The following is a 15,463-nucleotide window of genomic DNA, read 5'->3' as shown; positions in this document are numbered from 1 at the left end:
CCAATTCATTCGTTGACGAATGCTTGCTGCTTCCAACTTATTCCTCCTCCCCTTTTATCCTCTTATAATTTTAAATTATTTAAAATTTTTCGGGTTGTTACATTCTCCCTCTCTTAAAAGAATTTCGCCCTCAAAATTCGTTAGTCATCCATTTACACACCATTAAAATTAATCCACTAAATCCACAAATTCCAACAATTCAAACATATACAACAACAAATTATGCCGAACCAAACAATATTAATACACATACTAATATAAACACATTACTCATAAGCATATTACCTAGGTCCTTAGTCTTTCCCTCCTCAGGCGTACCCAACATGTAGACGCGCGTCGGGCCCCCGCCGCAGCGAGGTGTCGGGTTGTTCCTTTGGTTCTGATTTTGGTTTGGGGCTGGAGCATTACTCGGCGATTCTTGACATTCTCGAGCAATGTGACCCTGTTTGCCGCACTTGTAGCATATAACACTCCCGCCTCGGCATTCCCCCCAATGCTGCTGATTACACCTAGGGTAGTGGGGACATGACGAATCACCCTGCCATCCATGTCCTTCCTCTCTGACCCCTGGCCCAAAACATCTATATCTCCCCTCCACAACCCTTGTCTGACATTTGATTGGGATCGAGGAGACGCGGGTCTCTTCCTTCATTCTGATGCCTCGGTACCCCTCTGCAAACTTGACTCTACCACCGTAGCTTTCTCCACCACTCTGTGAAATCCTGAATATGCAGACACACCATATGCTCGTGGATCCTCTGATTCAGGCCCCTCTCAAGCCACCTTGCCTTCTGATATTCATTTGGAACCACAAAAGGTGCAAAACGAGACAACTCCAGGAATCTAGCGGCATACTACTAAATAGTGAGGCGTCCCTAGGTCAGGCTGAAAAATTTTTCCGCCTTTGCATTTCTAGTGGTGGCAGGGAAATATCGATCGTAGAAGACCTGCTTGAAAAGACCCCAGGTCATCGCAGTTGATGCCACCCGCTGTTCCTCTAACAATTTCATTGCATGCCACCACCGTTTAGCTTCTCCAGCTAGTTTGAAAGTGGCGAAGAGGACCTTCTGCTCCTCGGTACAATTCAACACAGCAAGAATTTTCTCCATTTCTTGCATCCACATCTCAGCCTTAATTGGATCGGTGCCACCCTCAAAAGACGAGGGTTTCAGATGTGTAAACTGATCAATGGTGCAACCCTGGTGCACTGGTGGATAGCTTGTTACCCCAAAATCCCATCTCATTTCTTCCCTAACTTGACGAGCTATTCCTCTTAATAGCTGAGGGGTGTCAATCTCATCCCCACTGGAAGCTCCCATTTCGCTTCCTCCTCCTTCATCCACACCCTTGCCTCTAGGATCCATCCCTGAATATAAATGTACAACAAAGCAATTTAAAAAAAATCTCCACATCCTTATATATACCATAATCACATAATACAAAACTAAATTAATATCCATATCCTTAATTAAACATCCACGTCAATTTATCCACAAACTTTTTAACCTTCAAAATCAAATTCCAAATTTTAGTTCCACAACTCAGAAACATTACCATCGATGGATTTACCGTGGTTTTCTGAAACCATCGACTAATTTAGAAAATCATAGAAGTCCATCAAAGGATTTCTGCCTCCAAGCTAGGAAACAACTCAAACTCCTATCAACACCCTAATCTACCCATTCCTACCCCTATTCAACTTAACTTATACTCTGGTATTAGTCTTCCTAAGTCCGCAAGACTGTTACGCTTTGTTACCGACTGTAAAGCCCTCGTTAAGAGACCGACACGAGTCTTTGATACCATTCACGTAGCGACAATAATAAATAATCTCAAAAGAAAATACCAGAGTGCTATATTTACATACGTTGCTCCATAATAATTACAACCTAATCCTTCTTAGTACAAAACCAAACTTTATATATATATATATATATTAACATAAACTAAAAAAAACATATCCAATATGCTATATTAAACTCACAAAACTACCCCCGCCCTAGAGCTATCTAAGCTCGATCACCAGGATAACCTGAAAAGATTTAGCATATGTCGGGGTGAGACACCTCTCAGTAAGGAAGAAATAGTTTATAATAGTATGTGGCTAAAGTGTTTATAATACAATTAAAATATCCTTCTAAAATGTACACACAGTCCACAAGTAACCTAGATGTCATGCCGACAATCACACAAAATCAACGTCATTATCGTCATTTCGCATATTCACAACCATCAGTATTTTATTGTTAATTTTCGAGAATAGGGAAATCTACCCACCCATACAAGTAGGTTCCCTCTGCTCTAGTACTAACACCAGGACACTCACCTTTCTCAGTAAATCCTCGAGTTATGTATTCAGGTAAAGACACGGAGAATGGGGAAGATCACCCGCCCATACAAGTGGCTTCCCTCTACCCTAGTATCCATGAATTACTAGCAGAGTACTCGCCTTCCTCACCTAGCTCTCAGGTGGAATAATATACTTTACCCAAAATACTTAATTTATTATCATTCGTACAAAGCCAACACAATCGCTTCACAAAATTTCATGCATACGCTCATATCATAATTAATCCACACAGGATCCAATCACACAACATCAGTGTCCACAAAGGACTAATCAACACACAACATCAGTGTCCACACAGGACTAATCATCACATAGCATCAGTGTCCACACAGGACTAATCAAACACACAATGTTAGTGTCCACACAAGACTGGTCCACACAGGACTAATCAAACACATAGTATCATTGTCCACACCGGACTGGTCCACACGGGACTAATCATCACACAACATTAGTGTCCACACAGGATTGGTCCACACAGGACAAACTAACCAACCTGTTTATGGTAAATAGGTAAACAAACTCCTAATACCACTGCCAATGTTTACCTCCCAGTATAAATGCCCATATAACGACCTCCTCATACCACTGCCAACGTTATATGACGGTTATACCATGTACGATATAACGACCTCCTTATACCACTGCCAACGTTATATCGTCTTTTACATGAATCACACCAAAGATCAATAACACACTTGACTAATCAACCATGTCCACACAATTACCATAGTATACTCAACCATCTAGTATTTTCAGCCAAACAAAGTTCACAATCCAACCAGCTTATTAAATTAAACAAGATTTATAGCCAAATAACATTCACAATCTCAATGAATTCATCACTCCACTATGCTCATATTCATTTAATTGTCAAAATGGTCTCAACCACACAATTTTTCCCAATTTAATACATAAATAATTAAAACAGTATTTTTAATATCAGTTTTGTTCAGAAAAATTATACCTGTATATGTAGGCTTTTTACCCAAAATTAGTCATTTTAACAATTACTAAAAGCTATTATAAAATATTTCCCCTTACCTAATTCCCAAAAAGTCCCTTAAAATGATTAGTCCTGCACTCGCAGGGTTCCCTGCTCAACACCCGAAAATCCACATCCCCCAGAACAAAACTTTAGTATTTCTTTGCATATAATATTTCCTACAACTAGGGTAAAGCCAAATTTTACATAAAAGCCTTACCTTAAATCTGGGATGAATCCCCAACTAGCTCCACCGACGATCCACTCCAGTAGATTTGTAGAGAACTCTTCTAGGAGCGTCGTGGTAGCTTCAGATTGTTGAACCGGCGAAAATCCGGCCCGAAATCGAAGAGAGAAGGGAGGATGGCCGAATTTCTAGAGAGAGAAGGTGAGCATGCAAGAATTCTACGCTAAAATGAAAGAAAAGTCCTTTTTATACCCAAGGATTCATTGACGAGACACGTCGATTCGTCGATGAGTCCTATACATAGTTTGTCGACGAAATAGCCAACTCGTCGGCAAATTTTAGTCTATAAAAACCTCTCTCGGTTATTCCTCGTTGACGAGACACGTAACCTCATTGACGAGCTAAGTAAAACATTCGTCGACGAATGCTTGCTGCTTCCAACTTATTCCTCCTCCCCTTTTATCCTCTTATAATTTTAAATTATTTAAAATTTTTCGGGTTGTTACAAGTAACCTAACCTGTCCCTGTATCATACAACTGTCCATGATACTACACAATATAAGGGTCTAACCCCGTAGGGTTCACATATACCCTATTCACAATCACATACACAATATACGCAGTGGAATAATTCAACCTATTACATCATATTACCATACCAGAGTCTATACAAAATTAGGAACTAATTCCCAAAATACATAACATACCTCGAGTGTCTATATAGCCCAAAATGAAAACCTAGCCAAAGATCAATACTTACACAAGTACTTCTACAAAGCTAACCAACAACCACGCTCCTAAAACGCTAGGACGCTAGTGTCGGCTACTTGAAGGACCTAAAAAACATTTGTATGATAGGGGTGAGACACCTCTCAGTAAGGGAGAAACATGTTATATCAGTGTGTGGATACATGAGTGTTATTTCAATAGCAAACATATATTTCACAATGCTAGTATTTTCACAAATACAGTTCTAGTATACATATGATACAAAAGCAATACGATTTAGTGTCGTCACACCTTTTGGCCTAAGCCGGATTGTCTGGCGGTATTTCACACCCTTCGGCAAAAGTCAGTGCCCCCGGTAACCTGGTATAGCATAAGCCCCCACAACATTGAACCAGTGTAGGTCATTTATTCTCACATCCTTCGGTAAAAACCAATCGATCTAGTGGTATTGCACACTCTTCGGCAAAGGCCGGACATTAAATCCTGCGGTCTTATTCTGACTCGGTTCAATACCTCAGCCTACGACATTTTATTCTAGCCTTGCTTTGATATATCCCCATCAGTATTATCCCGCCACGACATTTTCACAAAACCTGGAACATTTTGGAAGTCACATCCCTATATCTCATTTGAATAATTCACAGCCTATGGTAGTTAATCGACAGGCTTTACTAAAAAAATACATCATTCAAATTCACCATCTCATTCCACACTCATTTGGGTAAACAAACAATCATATATTAGGTATTCCAAAAATACAGTTTAAAAATAATCAAAGGCACAGTCATCTCTATATCACAATTTATACCAATATAAAGTTTTCCAACAAAAATAGAGATGATACTCGAAACACCCAATTTTTCCAAAAACGGTAAATCAAAAAACCCATAATTTCACCTGATAGATTTTTCCAAATAAGTAACCAAAACATCCGTAGAATCCTAAACTACAGTTTTACCGATTCGGTGGATTCAAGCAAGATTGAGGTGGTAGTAGACTGGGTGTGACCTAAGAATGTGTAGAAAATCAGAAGTTTCCTGGAATTGGCTAGGTACTACCACTGATTTGTTGAAGGCTTCTCTAAATTATTGGGTCCTTTGACGAGATTGACTAGGAAAGGTGTGAAGTTTAAGTGGTCTGATGAATGTGAATGGAGTTTCCAGGAGTTGAAGTAGCGACTCATCATTGCACCAATTTTGATGAATCCTTTAGGAGAAGAGGGTTTCGTAATTTACAGTGATGCATCACATAAAGGGCTCAGATGTGTTCTGATGCAGTAGGGGAGAGTTGTAGTGTATGCCTCTCGACAGATGAAAGAATATGAGAAGAATTACCCTACCCATGATTTGGAGTTTGCAGTGGTAGTCTATACACTGAAAATTTGGAGACACTATCTATATGGGGGTAGGTGTGAGATTTTTACTAACCATAAAAGCTTGAAGTACTTCTTCACATAGAAAGAATTAAACATGAGCCAGAGGAGATGGCTGGAGCTGATAAAAGATTATGACTGCACCATCAGTTACCACCCAGGAAAAGCTAATATGGTGGCTGATGCTTTGAGCCAAAAATCAGTAGGTTCATCAGTATCTGTAGTGGTGATGCAGCATCCGATCCAGATGGATTTAGAAAGGCTCGGTGTAGAACTTGTAGAGGGCGATTATCAGGTATTTATTACCAATTTGGTATTATAACCGACCCTATAAGAAAGAATTAAAGTGACTCAGAGGAGTAATATAGAGTTAGTAGAGCTTATAGATCAAGTACAAAATAGTCAAGAAGCAGAATTCAGCATCTGAGATGACGGGACTTTGAGGTTTTGTACTCGGTTGTGTGTGCCTGCTAATACCGAGATTAAGAGGATTATTCTAGAGAAAGCGCACCGATCCTTGTATACTGTACACCCTGGTAACACTAAAATGTACATGGATCTTTGGGAATCCTTTTGGTGGAGCAATACGAAAAGAGAGATCCCTGAGTTTGTGAATCAGTGTTTGACATGCCAGCAGATGAAAGTTGAACATCAAAGACCGGCGGGATCATTACAGTCACTTCACATCCCTGAGTGGAAGTGGGAACATATAGCAATGGATTTTGACACAGGGTTACTGTTGGCATTACATGGACAGAACGCAATTTGGGTAGTCATAAATCAATTGATAAAAACTGCCTATTTCCTTCCTATTAGGGTTAACTACTCCATGAGTAGACTGCTAAAATTATATATGTAAAAACCCCAAAAAAGAGATATAAAAGATTAATAGAATGATTCAAAAAAAAAATAAAAAAAAATAAATAATAAAATTAAAAATTAAAAAATTAAAATTAAAAAAAATTAATTAATTAAAATTTATTTTTATTTTATTTATAAAATATAATATTATTAATATTAATTAAATTTATTATTATTATTAATATTATTATATATATATATATATGTTAACCACCTGAAGCTTCTTTGAAGCTTCAGGTGGCTTGTTAAATTCAATTCACGCCCCCCCCCCCCATATTCTTCTTCTTCTTCTTCTTTTCTTTTCTTTTATCTTCTCTGCAACTCTCTGTAATTTCTCTCTCTCCTCACGTTCTCTCTTCCTCTCTCCTTGATTTCGTGACGGATTTTTGCCCAATCGAAAATCCGAAGATACCACTGGACTCCATTCGCTGCTGCCGTCATTTCTACCGAAACGGATCGGTGATAGGAGCGGCGTAAGCGTATTCCTTGGGGTAAGCCATTTTTCCCTTTTTCTTTAATTTCTTGCAAAATATAAGCCCAATTGACGAACGGACGCCACCACGAGAATCTAGAGATGATTCTCTACAAGTCTAGTGGGACGGAATTCTCGTGGGGGTGTCAGGCCAAAACTCCAAATTTGGGGTGCAGCGATTGTTAAGGGGCTTATTTTTAATTAATTAGCATTAATTTACAAATGCTAAAATATTAAGCATCTAGGACTGAAGTAGGATTTCTGAAATTAAGGCTCAGGTGAGTGCCGCGGGTGTAATTTTGGGACCCGCAGGTAAAATTTGGAAAATTAAGTATGGATATTAAATAATAGTTTAAATATTAATTTGAGGTATATGGAGACTAAGGAAGGCTAGATGAGTATTATTTTGGAGAAATAGATTAATTAATCTGGGGAAAATGTAAATTGCAGGAATTAGATTTCGGGCGCCAAGGGCGTGAAATTTTGGGTCCTAAGGAATTTCTCAATAGTCAGGTAAGGGAATAAACTAAAGCAGTAATTTTCCATACAAATTATTATTGATTATGACTAAATTTATTTTCAGAAAAACATATGTTATATTGTGTATTACGAATGAAATGTACGATTGGGAAAAATACTGCTATGATGATTAAAATGTATATGTATGTATGAGATGTAAGTAATTCACGATTTTAGAATATGAAGTATGACTTTTAACAGCATATGTGTGGCATGGATATTATTTTATGTGAAATGTATTATGATGTGAAAGATTTTACGAACAAAGCATGATTTCAGGTATTATGAAAATATGAGTTATGTTGTGATGGTTTTGACGATTATGTGATAAATGATGTGTTTTCAGTATATATATACCTGAAACAATTTTGGCGTGAGGCCATATATTTATGTTATCGACACGAGACCATATTTATGTTTTTAGCGCGAGGCCATATATTTATGTTATCGGCACGAGGCCGTATTTATGTTATTGGCGCGAGGCCATGTATTTATGTTATCGGAACGAGGCCGTATTTATGTTATCGGCACGAGGCTGTATTTATATTATTGGTGCGAGACCATATTTACTATGATTTTGGCGCGAGGCCATAGGTATGATTTCGGCGCGAGGCCGTATCTATGTTTTCGGCACGAGGCCGTAATGATGTTACGTATGATCATGTATTATATGTTTTCACAACCAGGATGTTAGTTTAGTTCAGACCAGGAGCTCGGTACCGTAGCTATGGGTTAATTTTGGCACGAGGCCTTATTAGTGCTACCGTCCCACGAGGGGATGGGAGATGGATAGTCGATGTGGCTTTCAGTGGAGTGTGGACGTCCATCTGGCAGTCCGGACCAGGGTGTGGCGGGCTCATCGTACTTACAGACATATTTGATTCGGCAGTGGCCAGCCAGCCATTGTCGGGTCCCGCCTTCGGGTTGCACAACCCGTCATGGGGGGTAATACATGACACCAGCTAGCTATTCATCCTGTGTTTGTTTTCAGTACTACAGTTATAATAGTTGATTTTATATATGTTATGATTTATTAACAGATGTGAAAATATATGTTTACCCAGTACGATATGATGATGTTTATAGATTTATGAAATGTACTATATACGTATAAATGCATTAAATATTCATGTTGCCACACAGCTGTATTTAGTTTATTTTCCCTTACTGAGAAGTGTCTCACCCCCGAACATTAAATGATTTTCAGGAAATCCAGTGAGACCGGCGGGCTAGAGCCGCCATTGAGTGATTGGAGCTTCCCTACTAGAAGGGTAAGCATTGAACTAGGATCGGGAGTTTTTGTTTTTAATCCTAGTGTTATTTTGACTTTTGGAGGTTGTATATAATAACAGTATTTTGATGTTATAGAAAGCTCTGGTATTATGTTTTATGATTGGATGTTTGAGATTTTATGTTTACTGCTGCTAGGTTTTTCGCTGTATTTGACAGGTGTCCCCGCTACCCACGGGTTCGGGTTGACCATTTTATTTATTATGTGATATTTTGTGTTAAGAAATTGAGAGGCGTTACAATATATGCAGGAGATAGTTAGACTGCATGGCGTCCTAGTGTCCATAGTTTCAAATTGAGACCCATGGTTCATATCTCATTTCTAGAAGAGTTTGTAAGGAGTCATGGGTTCTCAGTTGTTGTTCAGCACCGCATTTCAACCATAAAAAGATGGGCAAACAGAGAGAACGATACAGATATTGGACGATATGCTGCAAGCATGTGTGCTGGGCTTCGGAGGCTATTGGATACAGTTCATATCACTGGTCAAGTTTGCTTATAATAACAGCTACGATGCCAGCATTGGGATGACACCATATGAAGCATTGTACGGTAGGAGGTGCCGATCCCCATTGTATTGGTAAGAGATTGGGGAAAGACATATTTTGGGGCCGGATATGATACAGTAGACTTAAGATAAAGTCAGACTCACCAGAGACAAAATCATAACAACATAGAGACGACAAAAGAGCTATGTAGATACTCACCGGCGAGAGTTAGAGTTTGACGCAGGGGATCATGTGTTTTTGGAAAAGGCACCAATGAAAGGAGTTATGAGATTTGGGAAGAAGGGTAAACTGATCCCTAGGTATATTGGACCATTCGAAATTCTTAAAAGAGTAGGTCCAATTGCCTACAGGTAGGCGTTACCACTTGTCCAGAATTCACGACATATTTCACGTTTCCATGTTAAGTAAATACGTCCTAGATCCCCCCCATGTGATTACTTATGAGGCGCTAGAGCGTAGTGATGCCTTGTCTTACGAAGAAGTGCTAGTGTGGATTCTAGACCGAAAGGAACAAAAGCTGCATATAAAGAGGATTCCGCTCGTAAATGTGTTATGACGGAATCATGCAGTTGAGGAAGTTTCATGGGAATTAGAGGAACAGATGCGCCAAAGATACCCATACTTGTTTAGTGGGACCTAGGGTTGAACTGGGAAAAAGAAAAGTGAATAACAAGGTATGTATTTTGATTTGTATAGTGTAGTGTAGTATAGATAGTGTTTTTGGTTTTGGTTATGAATGGTTTTTGGGGAGTTTTCTTTTGATGTACATGATTATAATCTCCTAGAACCCTTTTTTTTGTAACCACGGTAGTCCTCCGCCATAAGTGAGGACAATTAATAAAATGGTGGTGTTTCTCCTTAAGGATGGAAAATATGAGAGATAGAAAATTTTGAGGACAAAATTTTATAAGGAGGGAAGAATGTAGAGACTCAGAAAATATAATAATAAAAATAATTAAAAAAGAAGGAAATTTGGTTTGGGGAAGACCAAATCGTCGACGGTTTGTAGAGGGGCGTAGAAAACCGTCGACAGTTTTGTATTTACTGCGAGTTAGTTACAGGTGAAACGATAAAAACGGGCGGGTTAAAGCCCAAATCGTCAACAGTTTTGTGAGAGTGCATAAAACCGTCAATGGTTTACTCTGCAGTGCAAAAATAAAAGGGGATCCGACGGGCATTTGTTAAATTAAAAATAAAATCTCTCTCTCTCTCAAACCCTACGACACCCCTTCCCTTCTCTCTTCGGTTCTGGCCCCATTTTAGCCCGAATCAACAATCAGGAACCACCACAAGGTTTGTGGGGAGATCCTCTACAGCTTAATCGGAGCGGATCATTGAGTTGAGGTTCCGAGGCACCATCCCAAAGTCAGGGTAAATGAGGTATTTTAGGATATAATTGTTAAATTGGAGTATTTGGGGCCTATGGAATACTAAATGATAATATTTTGGAGGTTGATTGATTAATTTGGGGAAAATATGAATTTCAGGGTTTTGAGTTTCGAACGCTAGAGGCGTTGGAGTTGGGATTTAGCGGGCCTCTCAATAAACTAGGTAAGGGGAATAAATTATAACAACTATTCTGGGAAATGAATTGTTCAATTAAAGTATGTGAAAATGAAATATGATATTTTACTTGTGGTTATTATATTATGAGTATCAGGTGAAAATTTGTGTCGCATGAGGAAATATGAAATGATTGTTTATATTGGAAATGTGATTGAAATTGAAATATGTGAACTGTACTGAGAAATGGGATTATGATATGATTATATCGAAATATTTTATACAGAAATGAAGAAATGGAAACCGAATAATATTTGCATATATATAAGTATGATGATACGAGGTTTATATATTGAATCGATGAAATGTGAAGAATAAATATATTTTTACTGGGAAATGATGAAACATGTTATACAAACATATTTTTATAGTGATATGATAAAATATGAGATACATATGTTTTTTTATTGAAAGAATGATATATGTGATAGAAAGATATGTTGGTACATAAATATTAATACGGAAATATTGAATTGAGTTTATACTGATATGAGATTAAATGTGTACTAAAATGATGAAAATGATATGGAAAATGATGAGAATATTTCTGATGTGATGAAATGTACCAACACATTGAAATGTGAGTATTGATATTTGAATACTATAATGTGAATATTGTAATGTGAATATGAAATGTGGAAATGAGAACCCTAATGGACTGGAGTATTTCTGAAAGCACGGTACCGATGCTAGTGGGATGATAAGTGCAACCACACGGTCTCATTGAGAGTGTGACGTTATAGTTGATTGTGCCATTGAGAAGGGTAATTTTGCCACATGGCGTATAGACTAGGAGTGGGCAGGCCAATCATACTACAGACGGGTAGTTTCATTATTTTGATTTAACTGGGTAGGCCAACCGCGATTTAAATCTAGCCTTTGGGCCGCACAACCCTGATCATGGGGGGAAGCATGACGTGGTGAATATCCTTAGGGCAGTCATGAGTTACAAACGGCACATGGATGGGTTACCGTGGACACTCATGGGCTAAATTGTGAGAATGAGGAGCGCTACATGTATGAGCGTGTAATCTCCCCTATTCTCAGGAACTTTGTTGATAAATATTGGTTGTAAATGTATGAGTATGAGAAATAGTATCAAAATTTATAAAATTATGTTTTATATCTATATGATTATGATTACATATCTGTATATTTTCTCAAATGATATAATCACTTAAAATGAGTGTATTATGATATAACTAAACTCATGTGCCACACACTGTAAATAATTTATTCCGTCTTACTGAAAGGTGTCTCACCCCAATATCTAAATATTTCAAGAAACTGTGACGGACAAGTAGATAGAGCTCTGAGATAGAGGGAGCTGATACCCTGATAGACAAGGTGAGTATTATGAGGTAGGGATGTTTGATTCCCCTAAAGTAGTTTTTTGATTGTTTAGACATGTATATATATATATGGTTAGAACTATGGTTATTTGTATTCTGGATGGTTTTTAAATATTGATTTCCACTGTTAGGGTTGTTTTTATTAAAATGATTGTTTACCCAATACCCCATATCGGGTCAGGGTATGTTTGAAAATGTATCAGAGGTTGTTATGTGGCAGATGATTGATTGATTATTATTGATAGAAAAAAAAAATGAAATTGAAATTAGGGTGTCACACAATAAGTGAGATTAAGATGAAAATTTAGGGTTTTGTCTCGCAACTTGGAGGCAAAGACTTCGGGGTGGTTTATGTGATTTTCCTGGAATGATGATTTTAGGAAAACTATGGTAAACTATCGTCGGTTTTTGTTTTTGAGTGGTAAGACTAAACTTTAAATTAGTTGATTGGTGGTATGAGAATATTTTGTGGTTCTTAGATAGATTAATGTATTAGTTGTGTTATGAACTTAGGAACCTTAGACTATTTTAGTTCTATTCCAGGATGGACCCTTGGAATGACAATATGAACGCTGGTGGTGGTAATGATGCAGGACCCTCCAATGTGGGCGGCAGTGATTTTGATGCAATACTGCATACTGTCGCTCAGCAAGTAATGGCAAAAATAGCACGGAATTCTAAAGAACAGTACTGCCCACCTGTTGATTAGGGCTGTACGATCAGACAATTCACTTGTATGAATCCTCCGATTTTCTTAGGGGGAGCCGAACCAGCTATAACGGAGAATTGGATTTAGGATATTGAGAAAATACTGACAGTGTTGCACTACACTGATGAACAGAGAATTCTCTATGCTACATTCAGGTTGACTGGTGAGGCTGAACGGTGGTGGACACCTATGAAATTATTAGAGGAGCAGAGACTAGCAGCAGTAGCCATGACCTGGAGCCGGTTTAAGGAAATATTATTCAATCGATACTTCCTCGAACAATGTTCCATATGAGACAAAGAAAGTAAGAAAATTCGAGAGAAGCTTGAGGTAGGAAACTTATGAACAGGTGGCAGTTTTGAAGGTGTAGGATTTTACATAACTGGTGGATAGGGCCGCCATAGCGGAGGTGAGCAGGCAGAGGAGTGCTGGTGTGCATATCTAGAGGAAGAGGCCCACGCCTCCTGATTTTTGAGCGGATGCCAACTAGGGCCCTCTGAAAGGAGTCAAATATAGCGAGGCTCCGAGATAGGAGATGGGGAACCATGGGTATTAGGGAGAGCAGACTTATCCTATTTGCTCTAGATGTGGTAGGAGGCATGTGGGAGGATGCCGAGCATGAATGAATGTCTGCTATCAGTGTGGTAGAGCAGGTCACATGGCATGAGACTGTCGTACGCAGTCGAGCAATGCTCCCACTCCCAAACAATTCCGAGGGAATAACCAAGCACCCCGAGGCAGCCAGCAGAGGAATACTGTGCAGGTGCAGGTCTATGCACTGACACCAAGAGACACCGAGGCAACCGACGATGTAGTGACAGGTACGGTTCCTATGTTTTCAATTAAAGCTACTATTTTATTTGATATAGGGGCCATGCATTCATTTATTTCTCTAGAATATATTAGATTATGTGGGATAGAACCTCAAGCATTGGATGCCAAATTGCCTGTAGCTATACCAACAAGAGTAGTAGTGGTTTGTAGGAAAGTGCTCAATGGCTATCTAGTAGATATGCAGGGGAGAGTGCTACCAACCAACCTTGTAGTGTTGGATATGCATGGGTTCAACGTGATTTTGAGGATGGACTGGCTAGCTGCTAATCATGCCAGCATCAATTGTCATCAGAAGAAGGTAGTATTCAGACCTCCTAGGGAGCAGGAGTACAGATTTGTGGGGTCATGTGTGCGCTCCTCACCACAATTATTGTCGGCTATTCAAGCAAGGAGGCTACTGCTGGACAAGTGCCTGGGGTACATAGCTTGTATAAAGGAAATGCCAGAAGGAGAATGGAAACTTTTTGATATACTAGTAGTGAGGGAATTTTCAGATGTCTTTCTAGAGGAGTTACTCAGATTACCTTTTGATCATGAAATTGATTTTTCCGTTGATTTACTTTTAGGGATGGCACCGATTTCTAAAGCACCCTACAGAATGGCTCCAATAGACTTAAAAGAACCAAAAAATCAGTTGCAGGAATTATTAAACAAGGGGTTTATCAGACCTAGTGTATCGCCCTGGGGAGCACTAGTTCTATTTGTAAAGAAAAAGGACGGGATGATAAAGACGTGTATCGACTATAGAGAGATAAATAAAGTGACAGTTAAGAATAAATATCATTTTCCCTATATTGATGACTTGTTCAATCAACTCCAGGGAATACAAGTTTACTCTAAGATTGATCTTCGATCCTTGTACCATCAAGTGAAGGTCAAGGCAGATGATGTTCCAAAGATAGCATTCTGAACTCGGTATGGCCATTGTGAGTTTCTGGTTATGCCATTCGGACTAACGAATTCTTCTACTGCATTTATGGACCTGATGAATAGAGTTATCCATCAGTACCTAGATCAGTTTGTTGTGGTTTTCATTGATGATATTCTAGTCTGTTCAAAGAATTTTGAGGAGCACGAACATTATTTGAAGATGGTGTTACAGGAGTTAAGAGAAAGGAAATTGTATGCTAAACTTAAAAAGTGTGAATTCTGGTTAGGGAAAGTTACCTTCCTTAGGCATGTGTTATATGGGGATGGTATCTTTATATACTCGAGCAAGATAGAAGCGGTAGTGAATTGGGTGAGACTGAGGAGTATTCAAGAGATCAGAAGTTTCTTGGGTTTGGCAAGATACTATTACCGGTTCGTAGAGGGATTTTCTAGGCTATCAGGGCCTCTGACACGACTAACAAGGAAGATTGTTAAGCTTGAGTGGAATGACGATTGTGAGCAGAACTTCTAGGAATTGAAGCAGAGACTCGTCATTGCACTGGTTTTGACTATTCCATCAGGAGATGGTGGATTTGTGATTTACAATGACGCGTCTCAAAAAGGGCTGGGGTGTGTTTTGATGCAGCAGGGAAGAGTTGTAGCATATGCTTCTCGTCAACTTAAAGAGTATGAAAAGAACTACCCTACACATGATTTAGAGTTGGCTATAGTGGTGTACACATTAAAGATCTAAAGGCATTATCTGTATAGTGGAAAATGTGAGATCTTTACAAATCATAAAAGTTTGAAGTATTTCTTCACATAGAAGGAGTTGAATATGAGGCAGAAGAGGTGGCTGGA

The sequence above is a fragment of the Malania oleifera genome, chromosome 6 (genome assembly GCF_029873635.1).
Source record: "Malania oleifera isolate guangnan ecotype guangnan chromosome 6, ASM2987363v1, whole genome shotgun sequence".
NCBI classification, from domain to species: domain Eukaryota; kingdom Viridiplantae; phylum Streptophyta; class Magnoliopsida; order Santalales; family Ximeniaceae; genus Malania; species Malania oleifera.
This window is presented reverse-complemented; position numbering follows the sequence as displayed.